This window comes from Ostrea edulis, chromosome 5 (genome assembly GCF_947568905.1).
Source record: "Ostrea edulis chromosome 5, xbOstEdul1.1, whole genome shotgun sequence".
Taxonomy (NCBI): domain Eukaryota; kingdom Metazoa; phylum Mollusca; class Bivalvia; order Ostreida; family Ostreidae; genus Ostrea; species Ostrea edulis.
Genome location: NC_079168.1, coordinates 64,756,268 through 64,774,426, shown reverse-complemented (window position 1 = coordinate 64,774,426; position 18,159 = coordinate 64,756,268).

The following is an 18,159-nucleotide window of genomic DNA, read 5'->3' as shown; positions in this document are numbered from 1 at the left end:
TTGACGATGGAGAAGCTGAAGTCATCCCGTTTGTCATAAAGTTGAGTTGTTAGTTTGCCATTTTCATCTACTTTCAATAAAATATCTAAGTATGAAGCAGAAGTGGACGACTCTGTGGTGTCTTTTATTTCGAGTTCACTGAGAACACATGAATGAAAATTATCATCGTTAATAGATGATATGTCGTCGATACATCTAAAAGTCGAATTGAAGGCCACAACAAGAGATTGTTTCTTCTCGAGTAGAAGATTTTGAATAAATTTTGCTTCATAGGAATATAAAAACAGGTCAGCTAACAAAGGGGCACACTTTGTGCCCATAGGGATTCCAACAGATTGTTGGAAGACTTGATCACCAAAGACCACGAAGATATTGTCAATGAGGAACTCCAGCATATTTTTTATTTCAACTTAGAGTATTTGTGCTTGGAATGAGAGTGGCGTTTAACAAAGTAATTTTTTTGATAGGAATATTTGCGTTTTCCATTTTTGTTTCGAATCCCGGCCGCGACAGACCTAAGTCGTTAAAACAGGTAGTGACAGTTCCATCACCAAATGCTCGGCATCAGGTGTGAATGTCACGGGTCTTCGGAGATGACCTTAAAACGGGTGTCCATCATAGTAGATGTGGCACGCTAAAGAACCCTCGCTGCTCAATGGCCGTAAGCGCCGAGCATAGGCCTAAATTTGAATCCCTCCACCGGTCTTGGTGACGTCTCCATATGAGTGAAATATTCTCGAGAGAGACGTTAAGCAAGATACAACCAATCGATCAATCCATTTTTGCTGAAGAAGCAACTATCTGTGATGTCAAAAAATCTAGTCTTTAATTTATCGTGAGGAATGGTCATGTAAAGTGTTGAAAAGTCTTGATGTTCATTTGAAAAAAGTTTTGCGATTTCAAGTTTACTTAATGTTCTTTAGAATCTTTTAGAATCCACATTTGATTTACACCACTTCTAGCATATGTAATCGCATAGTACGTTTGAAGTTTCCCCTTCACAGTTGTTAATATTTTCGTGAGGAGCAAAGATAGGGGCTTGGTAGAACATTCCCTGGATCCAGCAATGTATCTTTGTAAGGGTTTTTATGAAGTTTAGGAATCCAGTATAGGTACGGTAAACTCATATTCATCCGACCCATTGACTGGGATATTAAATGTGTCTAAAACTGAAGCATGATTTTGAAGAATTTCGTCTTTTGAGGGGGCAGTTGGAGTACATGTATAAGTACGATTACCAAAACTGGAATTAATGCCAAGTTCATTTAAAATACAGTTGTAATCATGAACCTTACAAACAAAGACACTGTTGTTCCAAGCTTTGTCAGCTGGAGCCAAAACATTCCTCATGTAACCTATCTAATTCTTTTATCATTTCTGGTTTACTAAACACAGAAGGATAGATGTTACGTATGTTTGTTTTAATATGCCTAATTCGGGATTTTCATATACCTCATACTTTTAATCCATTCTGACTATGTATCAAATTCTTTTTCATATTTAGCCAGGGGTCTCCGTGGCCGAGTGGTTAGAGCATAGCGCTCAAAATTACACGACCTCTCACCTTTGGTCGGCGCGGGTTTGAATCCTGCTCGCGACGCAAGTGAGAAAGTTTCCCAGTTTACGTTCGGAAGGTCGGTGGTCTCTTCCCAGGTAGATTGTATCTGGGTTCTCTCTTCCACCAATAAAAACTGGGCGCCACTATATAACTGAAAAATTGTGGCGGAAAACAGCCAATCAATCAATCAATCATATTTAGCCCACGTCTGACATAATCCTCGACATAATTCATAATAGAGATGAAGTTATATCGCCAATTGAAAGATCGAGGTTCTCTGTATTTAGGACCTTTTAGAATAAGTGATTTGAGGTCCTCATTTTCAACTATATCAACATCGTCCGTGAACTACAGAGCAATTAATCTACTGATACTGTTAGCTAAAAGGTTTATATATATCTATAGATGTCAATATACGTTACCAAATGTGAAATCCCTGTTTGAATATATAAAATATTTTAGGTGTATTGACATCTACTCCTCCCACTCATTAGGATTACGAAAAGAAAATGAGATTAAAGAGAGCTGGCAGATCATCTCAAAAATCTTATAAATGTTATAGTTTGTATGTAAAGGTATATATGTATGTGTATTTGTATGTATATGCAATTTGAAAATTAATATGAATGTTCCCTGTGCATAGATTGAGAATAAAAAATTTTTAAAAAAACAAAAACAAAAAAACATCACCAGTAATGAGATGTCTAGCTGGACTACAGTTGAAAGAAGATGAAGAACAAGAACACGTAGGTGGATTAAGTATAAGATAGTCTATATCTGGCACTGTAAATTTTGTTTATAATTAAAAAGTTTCGATGCAATAGTAGAAGTATACCGGGTGTAGACTTGAACTTGAAATAAGTTGGAATACACGACTGAGCTCTTTTATGACGAAGAATGTTGCTTATGTTGACGGCATCTATTCCTTTGTTTGTAAATTTGAGCTTATGGAACTGGCGGCATGATTTGGAAGGAATATCATCCATGACCCGTGGTGGTTTAAAGAGCCTGTGATTGGCAACATCCATAATCATAGAGTTCAGTCTGTATTCAGGTGTTGAAAAATCCAAGTATGAATTAGCTGTGGCTTCTTGAAATAACGTATGTAAAACTCTCAAAGGATCAGAGTAAAGTTTTGTGCGAATATGATGTGGACCTAATTGTCTGTTGACGTAAAGTAAAAGTGAATCAAACGTGACATCCTTTATACTTGGTCTTTTATATGAACGATGCCCATGACTGCGTTTCCGTCTTTGAATATTGGGAAAGAGTCCCATCACATTCACGTTATTTCCTTGTGGACTACTCACGTTTCCCACATCATATAAATTAGCAATGCAGTACCTAGAGTCCTGATCCAGTGATCTTCTCGTTGTCTACGAAAAGGGTGCTTAATGTTGGACTATTTGTGTGATGGTAATTTCCCCCCCAAATCCTGACCTTCATAGACAAGATGTAGTGGTCTGGTGAATTAAAATGCTTGTAAAGAAGTTGGTTACTGTACCACCATTATTTATTTGAAATCTATGACCCGATATTCTTTTATTAAGTGAACCCTTAGTATTCACATAGGTTACACTCAATAGTGTAGACAACGTTAGAAGATTTACAAGTCAAATTTTCAAAAGTTTTGGTACAGAAACTACGTCCGGTGAAATTACTACTAAATGAATTTCTAGTGATCAGTATATCACAAGTTTTACGGAACATTGTGAGATCGAGCACATGAGATATGAAAAGGAATCATCAGAAATATCTCTTAAAGGAACGTCTGCTTCGTAGTTAGATATTTTATTGAAAATGGATATAAACGGCAAAATAACAACTCAACTTTATGAAAACGGGATGATTTCAACTTCTCTATCGACAATTCCCCACGTTTATTTAGCAATATTCCATTGTTACCTGCATATGGTGTTTATATCACTCAACTGATTCGATACGCAAGAGCTTATTCTGCGTATGGTCAGATTTTAAATCGAGGCAAGCTACTGACAAACAAGTTGATAGTACAGGGGTTTCAACAGTCCCGTTTAAAGTCAGCATTTCACAAATTATATGGTCGTTATAACGATCTAGTTTGTCAATATAACCTATCAATGGGTTAAATGCTGTCTGACCGGTTTCATATAGATTGTTAGGCCGATCTTGGCACACTGATCTTGGCTATGGATTACTCCGTTTACCTGATCAAGACATAGGGAACACGGCGGGTGTGACCAGTCGACAGGGAATGCTTACTCCTTCTAGACACCTTGTCCCACCTCTGATATGACCAGGGGTCCGTATTTGCCCAACTCTCTATTTTGTATTCCTTAATGGAGTTATGAGATTGATCACTGTTCGTTATCGTCACCTTTCATGAATAAACATAATAAAATGAGTTTCAATAACCAGAAGTGAAAAAAAAGTTACATATGATAATGCGGGATTACATGAAAAAATATTCGGTGATGTTCCAATCAGATACATGGACTACAAAACCTTTCACGGGTGTATAGACCAGCGGCGGTATGATAACATACGACTGCGCACATTCTGAAAAAGACTTCTGTTCGTTATTAATAAATAGAGTTGTTATACCTTTTTATTACACTGATTAATACAATCTCACGTGGCTGGTAGTGGGGCTATAAAATTATTCATTTTAAGACGTTTGAAAGGTGATATGAAAGCAGTGTATGTATATATGCAGTCTAGTGCTGGTTTGCCCTAATATGATTCAAATACAGTATATAATTGTATCACAATTTCGCAAGTACTAATTCTGAATATCTGGAAAGCATTTAATTATTCTGAACAGAAAAGTAAATCTCAAGACAATTAATTAATTATGTGCATGCATATGGGAATGTTATACTAGGGATGTCTCCATTATCAACACAGGTACACTATGTATATTGCAAATAAATTGATACTATTGTGATTTGTATGGACACTGGGGATAAATGTATTCGTTCATTAAAACTGATCTCTTTTGTCCACTAATAGCACAAAAAGACATTTTCCCTCTCCACAGCATGAGAAATTACTGAGACATTTCTGTTTTAATTCACATCAAACTATAGCAGTCTGTATGCACACCGTAAGGACAATGAATATTCACAAAAGATGTGATTGAATCTTTAGAATAGTTTGTACATTATCTATCAAAACGCATTATGTATCACAGTCAGGTGCCCATTATCTTATTATAAACTGCACACGTCTGACGTGAACACAGTGGTAATTATCTTTAACCTTTACTTACTCTGGGCCGACATCTTATTTAGAAAACGCAGGGTCGATAACCACAACCCTTCGTTTGCTCCAGCATACTGTTTGTTTTGAACGGGTGTTTTCTCCAAACTGTTTTCTAATTCTATGAATTACCGCTGCTCCACTTTATAGAGAAAAAAGTACCAATTCAATTTATTTTCCATAGACTTCAATACTACCCTTTGGCCCTCTCACTAATTAACTATATAACTATATCAATTTTAGACAAATGACCGCCAACATTTGAAAGTTCATTCCAAGCGCTAATTTAAAAAAACTGGGGGGGGGGGTATAGAGGGTCCCGTTGCTTTTATAAGTCATATTTGTACTTTTCCACAACACATAACGATATGCAGTAAATAACACCCTTCGTTTCAAACATACCCCTACCGTGGTAATTTCCTCAGTCATTTCTGGATTTTGTGCGATATTTTCTCATCACTACAATTAATTTAAACCTCTATAATATTTCTTTTAATTCCAAAAAATTTCACTTTTGATATTAGTCAATCGCACAACTACCTAGATAGACATTTATGCCTCTACCCAATCTTGGGTCCGGGTTACCCATCCGGGGCTTTGGTACTCTCATTCCTTGAATCAAACCTCAAAGCTGAAGCGGACTTCGGTTTTTAAGTACTTTAAAGATATATATACGAGGGCTGTTCGATATGTAATGTGTATTGTACGATATCTTGAATGCATTCGACTCAAATAGTGAAATGAACATTACATCCCTTCAAAGTATTCTCCACGGTTTGAAATACATAATTTCGATCTGAAATGCGTCACGGTACGCTGATTTAGGTAGATCTCTGAGGCACCAACTGCTGGCTGAGCCAAGGGCTTATCGGGACTTTTAAAGGCGACCAGATAAGAACTTTTTAAGTTTTGGAAAAAGGAAAATCGTGCATGGGGCTAGATCTGAAGAGTATGGTGGGTGTGGCAAGATGGTAACCTCCGACTTCAAAAATTGTCTGTGATGGAGCATTATCATGAAGTAGACGACCATGCCTACATCCTGAAAAAAGGGCGTCATTTATGATATTTCTTGAGCTTTTTTAGTATAACATCAGCGGGTGTGACCGGTCAACAGGGGATGCTTAATCCTCCTAGGCAACTGATCCCACCTCTGGTGTGTCCAGGGGTCCGTGTTTGCCCAACTATCTATTTTGTATTGCTTATAGGAGTTATGAGATTGATCACTGTTCGTTATCTTCACCCTGCATCTCGGTAATACCGACCTGTAACAATTTTGCCCTTCAGCACCGGAATTTGTAAGGTTATACCATCATATGAGAAGAATATGCAATAGAGAACCATCTTTTTGCTTATGATTCTTTTGGCAACTACAGGCCTTCTACTGTGTTTAGTTAGCCATATTTTGTTTCCAATTTTCCTTACTGGTTCGAAATAGTGAACCCATGTTTCGTCACCAGTAAGAATGTTTGCAAATTGGCTTTGATTGAATTTGGGAAACATTTTGAGCAATTGCTTAGCGGTTTGTACTCGTACCCGTTTTTGGTCATCTGTCAATATACGCGGTATCCATCTGGCAGAAATCTTTCGTACTTTCAAAATACGCTTCAAAATGAAATGCACCCGCAATAGCGATATGCCAACAGCTTTGGCAATATCACGAATCGTGTATCTGCCATCACTTTCAATTATTTTCCTGGCGTTTGAGACATTTGCCTTGTCTGTTACAGTCACAGGTCGGCCAGATTTTGCTGCATCTTTGACGGACTCTATGCAATTCAGAAGTTTCTTTCTCCACCTACGAACTGTCTCATAAGATACCTTATCAGATCCATAAATTTCCCCCCAATTCAGTGAAAATCTGCATTACCGAATGACCGAGTTTTGTGCGAACTTTTATATAAGCTCTAATTTCTTCAATATTCTCAACCGGTTTCCCTACAATGGTCAACGACTGGCTCTATTGAAATGACTATAAGTTTAAAACTATGTAGAGCTGAAGGCTCGTGTTTATACCGTTGGAAAGGTATTGAGTAGAACTATTCAAGAATATCATCATCCACGAAATCGTGCAAAGTGTTATCGCGCCGTGGTACAATACACATTACATATCGAACAGCCTATATATATATATATATATATATATATATATATATATTCTAATTTTAAGGTAATTTCTACCATTTTGTTTAACAGAATACATGTATACCCTTGCTTGAACATGCACCGAAAATATCTTGTTTTCCGTTACCTTTGCCAATTTTTTTACCGACGTAAATCATTCAGTTTTATAGCATACTCCAGGTAGCCATATATACAATATATAAACTAATTAATCTGCAACCAACCATAAAATGTGATTTCCCCCCCCCCCCCCCCTGGGATGTGTCTCTACATTTGTTCCAAATTTCAACACACAAGATTTAGTAAAACTGAAAGAGATAGTAAAGCTCCAAATCATCTTATTCCTCTCGAAATTAATTAAAAACGATATAGGAATGATATTTTTCAACTTTGAAATGACTCCATATTTGTCAAAAGTTACATTAGGAGCCAACTTGTATAGCAAATTGAATTTTTGTCCAGGAAGCCAAACTTCAAGGGACATAATTTTAAGATTGCAATCGTTTTAAACTTGGAGATGAATGCAGAGAAATACAGAAAATTGTTATTATTATTATTTATTTTTTTACAAAAAATAACTTGTACGATTCATTTGGACTCATTTTAATTCTTTCAAAAATGTGAACAAAATGACCTTATTTTACTATCACTTGAACAAGCCTCGTATATACGTTGGTTTAATGGTTTTGTCAAAAGAATGTATTTTCATGATCAATTTCCCATATGATATATATATGATAGATTGATCACTGTTTGTTATCTTCACCTTTCATATATAAACTATACCACGTTGATTTCTGTTTTTCTCAACCATGAAAATATTAGAGATTTGTTTTCAGGGTACATGTAACTCTGTCTATTCTTTGGTAATATGGCATACATTACATGCTACCCACAAACGCTTTAAAAATAGAGAATATTAAAAACTAAAGTTATGTTTTATAACTAAAAATTAATACAATTTACCGTATGAAATTTGATAATTTCTATTTCTGAAACAAGTCCAGAACAGTGGGTAAAATTTGTAGAATTATATAATATATTTCAGGTGTGGATTGTTTTGTTGACAAAGTTTTAATATACTTTAGCCATTTCTTGATAGGAAGAAATATCATAAAACCCTTTAAGAGTGTAAGACATGCCGGATAAAACGCAATTAATCCCCAAGACAGCCAATTCTACAGGCTTAGGAAATGATATCAAAGGAAACTTAGAAGTTTATACTCAACCAAATGGAAAAAAGAGGTCATTGCCTGAATATGAAAAAGAGAGATGTCGAGCGATGGAATTGCCGAAAGGTTGTTTGTGAACTACAGTACTTGTGAAACGGATGGAGTTGGTGGTAGGAAAATGATTAATATCTTTAAACACGATTTTCACTCCTGAACACATCGCGTGTGCTTGCGACATATTCTCCACGAGTACCTCATTTAAACTCCAGAAAGGAAGTGAATTCTAATCGAAGATAGCAATTTCCATGGACCTGAGAATATTTTAAACTTTGATTCTGCTTTAATATATCATAGCTTATCATGACCATATGCTAGTATCACGAAATGACGAAGCGTTAAGAGAGAATAAATTGCCTTTTTCTATACGACTTCTTGGGATTCTGTCTTGATAGAATAAGGAGGATATTTATTCAGTTTTCACACTTGCCCAATGAGTCATTAAAAGTGTGAATCTTCAATATCCACGGACATTTCGCCACACTTACATAGCAAGTTATTATATAAAGTATGGTTTGTAGGTACATGAGTAATCCGTGATTATGCATTGCTTTCAGCATGCTAGCACTAATTGTTTTCCAGTGAATATGATGGAGACTTCTGCCTTGTGACATTACTCATGCAGTACCGTGCGTTCAGTTTTCCTATTGTTATTGAAATTTGTGAAGTATGTGTGAAAGCAAATGTACACATACGTTAGTGTTTTAAAATCCACAGTACAAAGTGGATAATTTAGTGTCAAATGAACATTAGTGTTAAATCCACAGTACAAAGTGGATAATTTAGTGTCAAATGAACATTATTGTTGTTAATCCAATGTACGAAGTAAAAACATACTAGTCGTGAGCACCGTGTCTTGATCTGGTAGATGAAGTCAAATTCAGTGTGTAAGAACGGCGTAACAATTGGTATGAAACGTCAGACAGCGTCTGGCCTAATGACAGGAGTATTTACAAATTAGATCACTAGGTGAAGACCAAAGGTCATAAAAAATGGCACGGGACACACTGTCTTATCATGGTATACCAACATTCAAAATATCAAAGGCCTAACCCAAATATTCTATCATTTGACCTTTACATAAAAGGTCAAGGTCAAAGATCATCAAAAATGGCACATGACACACTTCATAGTTATTTCGGATTTCAAACATTTCGGTTGAGCATCACTGAAGAGACATTATTTGTCGAAATGCGCATCTGGTGCATCAAAATTGGTACCGTATAAGTTTTACACTGTCATATCATGGTATACCCACATACCAAATATCGAAGGCCTATGTCAAAAGACACAAAAAATTATGGTCTGGACAAAAAAAAGCCCAATTAATTTTATTATTTGACCATTACAGAAAAGGTCTCAGGTCATCAAAAATGGCACGTGACACACTGTCTTATCATGGTATACCCACATACCAAACATCAAAGGTCTATGTAAAAAGACAAAAACGTTATGGTCTGGACAACAAATATGCTCAAAAATTCTATTATTTGACCTTTACATAAAAGGTCAAAGGACATCGAAATTGGTACGCGACACTCTGTCTTATCGTGGTATACTAGCACACCAAATATCAAGGTCTAACCCAAAAATTCTATTATTTGACCATTCCATAAAAGGTCAAAGATCATCCGTGGCCGAGTGGTTAGAGCATCGCGCTCAAAATCACACGGCCTCTCACCTCTGGTCGGCGCGGGTTCGAATCCCGCTCCCGCTGGTAAGTGAGAAAGTATCTAAGTTTACTTTCGGAAGGTCGGTGGTCTCTTCCCAGGTACATTGTATCTGGGTTCTCTCTTCCACCAACAAACACTGGGCGCCACCAGATAACTAAAAAAAATGTTGAGGTGGCGGAAAACATCAAAACAATCATCAAAAATGGCACTTGTCATGCTATCATGGTATACCCACATACAAAATATCAAAGGACTATGTTAAAAGTAAAAAAAAAAATATGGCCCGGACAAACTTTGTTCGAGAAGAAGAAAAAGAAGAAGAACATGTCCCCCTTCTGGGAAGAGGAGACATAAATATATCCGTGTTCCATTTTAAAAGTTTCTCTCTGACTCTATAGAAAGTCATACGTTTTGATGATGTTGGTTTAGGAAAAGTTTAGGTTGTTTGGATGTACACCGCTTCTCGCGGTTGCTGTGGTACAATACGTCTGAGGCTTCTCCTTAATAGCATTTACTTGTTTGTGAGGAACATTTACAGGATCCAGTAACGTATCTCTGTAAGAGGTTTTGTGAAGTTTTTGAATCCATTATAGGTACAGTAACTCATATTAATTTGTTCCATTAACAGGGATGTATTAAATATAAAACTGAAACGCGGGTGTGTTTGTTTTAAAAGAAATCTGCTCTTATGAAAGGGAGCGTGAAGTATAAGTTGGATTACCAAATGTGGAATTAAAGACAAGTTAGTTTAAAGTACAGTGGTAATAATTACTTACTAGCCTTACAAACAAAGACAATGTTGTGACAAGCTATGTCAGCTGAAACCAATACATATTCCTCGTGTAACCTTTGTAATTCTTTCATCACTTCTGGTTTACTAAACATGAAAGGATAGATGGTATGGAATTTTGTTTTAATGTGTCTGATAAGAGGATTTAATTTTCCTCTTAAACTTTTTTATCCATTCTTACAATGTATCAAGTTCTTCCTCTCCATATTTATCCCAACGTCTGTCATAGACTTCGACAGAATTCATATCTGAGATGAAGTTCTGTCGCCAATTGAAAAATCGGCGCTCTCTGGATTTAAAATAAGTGCCTTCAGGTCTTCATTTTCAAATGCATCGACATCAGCAATATTTCCAGCGAGACTATAGTTGAAAGAATAAGATCACATGGGAAGATTTCGTTTAAGATATTCTATATCTATAGGCACTGTAAATTTTGTATGTAATTAAAAAGTATAAATGCGATGGTGGGTGTATATTTGTAGGAAATACAGGGCGCTGACTTGAGATATGATGGAATACAAGACTAAACATTTTTATGACGAAGAATGTTGCTTATGTTGACGACATCGATCTATTTTTTTAAGGAACTGAAGACCTAATTCGGAAGGATTATCGTCCGTAACCCGGGGTGTTTTAAACAATATGTGATGGTTCATAATACCGGTAACAGAATTCAGCCTGCATCATGGTGTCGAAAAATTCAAGTATGGACCAGCTTTGGCTTCTTTAAATATTTCAATATAGTAAAGTTCTGTGCAAATAAGATGTAGACCTAACTATCTGTTGACATAAGGTAGAAGTGAATCAAATGAGGCATCGTGTGTATTTATTGCATATTTATTTCGAAAAATCTATTGATTTACATCACGTCCTCCTTAATGTACATTTTGTACCTGTATATCCGAGGCTTATACCACAGAGACGGTCCGATTGATGCTTTCTTTTTATCTAAGGCATGGTTCTGTGAAATTGTAAATCCTTCTGTGTACGTCATGTGCCGGTATATATTGTACTATTTATAGTTCTAGAGAGTAAACTTAATTTGATTTCATATGAAAAACATTCTACCAAAAACAAATATTTTAAACTCATTACAAATCATGTGACCTTTGACGTCACAATTCCGGAAAGTATATTGCCCATGGGGAAACATCATCATAACTACTGACATTTGCAAATCATGCACCAACACGATGTTATACACAAAATTAATCTTGATTATATATTTATGGGAATTTTTTTTATCATGAAACCAGTTATTCAAATTACTGTTTTCTTCGGGGGGAGGGGTTAAAGCGTAATTTTTATTGTCAGTTTGTCCTGTAGCCGAGAGAAGACAGAAGACGTACGCCAGACGGATCACCGTGTGATTCATTTCCGCGTTCAAGGCATGAAGGGAAAAAGAATTGCTATGACGAGATACCAACAAAGCCAAGGCTCTTTTGTAGTCGTGACCTTGGATTGCTTGCAATAATTGAAGGTTGCATGTCTAGCAAGGTAATTTATAGTCAATCAAAGGTAACCCTGTTCTTAAGCTCACTTATCCCAAAACCGAAAGGATCAATAATAAAATCAAAATAAATTCAATTATTCAACTCCAACTTCCTCGGGATGATTAACGATCGTAAGCGAATGGATCCCAACGGACTAATTCAACTGAAAAATAAGCATTTAGGGCGAAGGACAGTTTTTAATTGTTGTCAAGGCTTATTGCAATACTAGTATTCACACCAGTGTCCATCCACACATGTGTGTACATTATAGTGACAATCAATAGGTTGCTGGAATTCCGACAAAAAATGAAGCTAGAATGTAAATATAAAACAAAATAAATTTCATTTTTGAAAATGCATGAAGGTATGAACTGCGACGCTTCACATCGACACACATTTCATGAAGCGTATGTTAACATGCTTCATAAAGAAAACGTGAAACGTTGTAGTTCCAACACCCTTGTGTGCACGTGTGTTCCAACAACATCCCATACCTTAAACTGTCGGATCCCAAAGTACATATAATGTTAAATGACCAAGACAGTGTCACACGATTAATTCAATTGTCAAATTTCCTGGACGACCTGTCTCTTCCTCAAAACATAAAATCGTAAAATATAGTGAAAAGTTAGCACTTATTTCATAAATCCTGCGGAGATCTGTTGATTGATTGTATATTGTTTAACGTCCCTCTCGAGAATCTTTCACTCATATGGAGACGTCACCATTGCCGGCGAATGGCTGCAAAATACTGTAAATGTATTACATTTGGCTGTGTATTCTATTTAGCGCCTTTGGCGGAACGCAGCTTCCGCTAAATCAAGTACATCGCTAAATGCCATCCGTAAATCTAGATGTAAGTAATTCAGGAATGCTCTAAATCAAATCTACGCTAACTTGTTGAAAAATCGATTTCCGCCAAATATCGTACACGCCAAATATAATACGTTTACAGTATAAACATATGCTCGGCTTTTATGGCCATTGAGCAGGGAATGATCTTTACTGTGCCACACCTGCTGTGACATGGGGCCTCGGTTTTTGTGGTCTCATCCGAAGGACCGCCCCAATTAGTCGTCTTTTACGACAAGAAAGGGGTACCGAGGACCCATTCTAACCCGGATCAACGCAGAGCATAGACCTAAATTTTACAGTTCTTTACCGGCAATGGTCCATATGAGTGAAAAATTCTCGAGTGTGACGTTAAACAATATACAATCAATCAATATAATTCTACAAACGTACATGAAGTAATTATACAACACAAATTATTTGGGGTTTTTTGGCTTGCCATTCAATGTTTCTAAGGAGTGAATTAGGACACACCCTATTCACCCAATGAGCTGATCCACAATGCACGTTGTGATAATGATTGACTTGACTAATCTCAAGAACAACAAGTCCATTAATGATAGTAATCAATGCAATAATTAACCCGTATCCAATGAAATTCCATATTATGCAAAATGAATAAAGGATTTGAGAAGCGACAGGAGTCAAAAAGACAAAGGAAAGTAAACAATGTGGACCAACTCATGAAATAGAGGATTAGCAGTCTTTAAGGTCACATAATCAACAGGTATATCCATATTGATCAGCTGGTGTATTATTCCGCCATAAAGGGTGCATGCATGACGAAGTAATCCACCAGAAGACTTTGGCCATTATCAGGCAAAACCAAAACCCTCTTATCAGTTTTTTGTGATCCTATAATAGTCTATTGTATCCTTCTGTCCAGGACATGATCAATATGGATATACATGATGATCCCTCGACGTTCTAGGCTCCTAATCATCTTGTTTCAGCTTATGTTCAGTGCCTTAGAAGATGTTACATTGCAAAGCGTAAGAAGACAATTTTGTTACATTTCAGACATGTCTTCTTAAATGTAATATATACATACAAGTTTATTTTATTTTTGGTAATAGAGCAAAATTTAGTTGGCATAACTTTACCCTTTCAAACCAAAAGATTGGATTTCAGTGCTATTATTTACAATTTCTGAAAATTATTCTTTTTTCTTGGTGGAAGTTTATACGAGCGTATGAAAACCTTAAAATCTGCTGAAAGCTTTTTTCCCGGTCCTATTTTCAACATCGACAGATTACTTATCTTTTTAAACTGTAGCAAACAATCAACACATATTGCTGACAAACTCTTGTTCTATCATCTTCTCAAGTCAAGAGGATTGATTCGTTACCTCGCACTAACCCTGGACATCAGTCTCTATATAAAAGTTGAGCTCATTAGACCATTACGCAATCCACTATATAAATAAAACATCCAATGAAATTACTGCATCTTGTTATGGTGTACATGGATACAAATGGCGCGATCTCATACTGCTGTATTGATAAAGATGCGCAATTGTAATATTTACAACACTAATTACATGTACGTTTATTGATAGTAGATCAAGTTTGAAAACCTTTTTGCTTAAGACAATATTGCTTAAACGATTGAAATAGCCATAACTGTAGGTATCAATACACGTGTTTTTATTTGAATCTCACGCTTCGCGTTGCTATAAATAGAACTGCATTCTCCTTGGCTCCCACTCTTTTGTGAAAACAATCAGAACGAGCCCAATGTTTTGATAGTCACTGATGTCAAGGGTCAGTGCAATGCGATGTAACTAATCAATAACCCTTGACTTGTGAAGATGTACATATTACTGACAAACTCTTGTTCTATGGAAAACGTGATTCATGTATTAACATACAGATAAAGAAAGTAATTTAAAATTCCTGTAGAATAACATACATCCTGAATAAATCAAAACAATAGTAAAATAAGGATCGTGATTTTAATGTTACGAAATATTCAATCACATTTAGATGAAAATGTCTTTGGGGTTGTACAAAAGCTTTTTGTGATGGTGGCAATTGCTACTCTTTAATGTCTTACATGTATGATACATAAGTCAATGTCCAATGAATGCATCATCTCATGGGGCATTGCTCTTGTGTCAAGAACAAAAAGTCTTTCACCTATGTAACATGGACCTGTTCATGCAATAATGATGACGATGATAAGATAGTTTATTGATACAGGATTGCATAATTAATTATTCTACAAACTAGATTACATTGTGGTCCTGTCTTTAACATATATACCTATCGAAAACATACATCATCAAATATGAAAATATCACAAAGACTATACATACATACATGCAAGACATTAAAAAAAGATCATAAATCAGTTTCTCATCGACAATAGCTACATCGCCTGTGGTTAGTCAGGTCTTCTAACAGTCTGTTAGAATTCCCATGAGCACGAATTGTTCTCATTTATTAGCTGACTGTTTTTGTATTTTTATGAGGCAGAATTTTATTCAAAAGCTTCTACATTACAAGAAAAATCTCTTGTTGTCTTCATCTCGACATTTAGATCTATCGAAGACGTTGTATCTATGAACAATGCTCATATTCTTTCATTTATCGATTCGATATATTTCATTGAACTCGAAATAAGACACCACAGTCTCCTATATCTGCTTCATATTTAGATATTTTATTGAACACAGATGTTAACGGCAATTCATCTTGATATCAAACGAGCTTCTGCCTCTCCATCATCAACTTTTCATTTTTGTGTAGTAATATTTCTTCATCATTGCATATGGTGTTTATGTTTCTTAACTGATTTGATACGCGAGAACATGTTCTGCGTATGACCAATTCTTAAATCAAAACGAATAAGTTTATGATAAAGGGGTTTCAACAGTCTTGTTTAAAGGGAAAGGCAACCCTAGCCACATTGTTGCTTTTATGAATAAAGTATTACTTACTGATATCGTAAATGATAGTCTTTAACAACAAAAATCCTTGCTTAACGATTAAATCAATATTAATCCATCATATATTTTAAATTACCCGCCGCTAAGAGAGCGGCCATTGAAGTTCAATTTATGACGTCACACCGTCGGTTCCGCTTTATTTCATCAGCAACACTGTAAACATGGCCAGTCACGAACAGTTAAGTTTGGAGCCGTATAAATTTGAGCGTGTTCTTTCGCAAGGAGAAATTGAGAAAAGAAGACGGTCGCAGACCAGGCAGACAGTACACGTTTCTTCATACAAATGTCTGGAACCTCAACTTGTCTTTACGCAAATGATGGATCCACAGTTTACATAGTCTTTTCTTTTCAGATGACTTGGTTTGGTTAGGAATTTCAAGAGAAAAAAAACTTTTTTCACATTTCACATTAGTGTAATGAACTGCTTGACAGGAAGGCATCAACCTATCTATTTGTAAAACCTACCACATGCACATCTTTGATGATCTTAGAATCTCATCAAAACCGGAACAGACGGTGTGACGTCAAAATTATTGATTTTTGTGGTCTTGAATACAAAAAAGTTCCACATCATGGCAGCCTCTTTAGATAGCGGGAATTTCAATTTTTAAAGTTTTCAAATTAGTACTGAAGCTTATGTAGGCCGTATATCTACAGAATAGTATGACAAATTTTTATCATTCAATTAATCTTATCATTTATCCTTTAAAACATTTTGGGTTGCCTTCCCCTTTAAAGTCAGCATTTCGCAAATTCAATGGCCGTTATAATGATTTCAAATACAAATACAGCCTGCCACTAGGTCGAATGCAAAATGTTGTCTGACGTCTTTCATACCAATTGTTACCTCTTTCTTTACATACTAATTCTAACTACAGATTACTCCGTTTACCTGAACACGATACAGCTTACAGCGGGTGTGACCGGTTAACAGGGGATGATTACTCCTTCTAGGCTTCTGATCCCACCTCCTGGTCCGTCTTTGCCCTTCGCTTAATTTTGCATTCTATATGGAATTTATGAGATTGATCACTGCTCGTCATCTTTTTCAAGGCAAATTCCAACGATTTTAGGAAATCTGAGAACGCAACAAGATCTTCAAAATGTTGCAAGGCGGATTAAGCAACACAGGTTGTGTCAAATGAAGGGGGAAAGATTAGCCTAGTATCCGAAGCCTTCCGAGTGTTTGGAAGGCCTCGGGTACTAGGTTAGGGAAAAGATGTAAAACGCCGCTTTTCTATGGCGTCGGTGTTGATACAAAGCGAACCGTGCCCTTTGGTGATAATAATGGGCGTATTGAACAGGAAGCTGCAGAATTAATGTTAATGTAATTGTTTTAAAATATCAGGGATTGTGTAAGTAAGTTTGAATCTGTGTTATGTTAGTTGCCTTTCATTTTATTCCCTGAGAAAAATAGTTCGTCCTCATGATATCTAAATTATATTGGTGTATTGATGTCGATTTTAATGTAAATTTCAATAACAATGATTTATTCTCATAAAACTGAAGCATGAAGTTGTAGAGATATATACAGGTACAAGACATATGATATTAACATGATATGATAGAATAGACATACATCTAAATAATTGCGACGTAATAAGCGAGGACAACTGCTCGATCACCATCCCTAAACAGTAAAACACTATCGGATGTCCACATCCTACTTCATTTTGTTCCCATCTTTCACACCCACCAATGAGTGTAGACAATCGTCTTGCTGCAAGCTGTTAATCAGTCGTTTTTAATTTGTGTATTGTTTAAGAACTGCTTGCAATGATGGTATAGCTGGATATAGTGGAAATAACATTGCCCGAAGACGCCACGCGTAACAATGGCGCGCTATATATACAAAAGGGGTGCAAAAATTGAAGATAGCATCATCACATTTACGGTTATACTATTCTAGTTATGGAAAACAAATTGTTATGCTCCAGAAATCATACATCGAGTATATTTTTGGTCTGTCTGTCCGTAAGTTTACATAACAATTCTTTTCTCCAAAGATATATATAAACTCTATTCCTTCTTTTGTATTAATGGCGACTGTGATATAAAGACGCAATTGTTCTATGATTGCAATTACCACATCGTGCGTAGGAATTCAATCAATATTATTGTAACTAATTCGTCCAATACATATTATATAGCAATGTACGTATAATCTCTTTAAATACCTGTACACAAACCTTTAGAAAATCTACTATTACCATCTAATATACACATTTCTTCAGAAAATCTAAAAGGAATCAA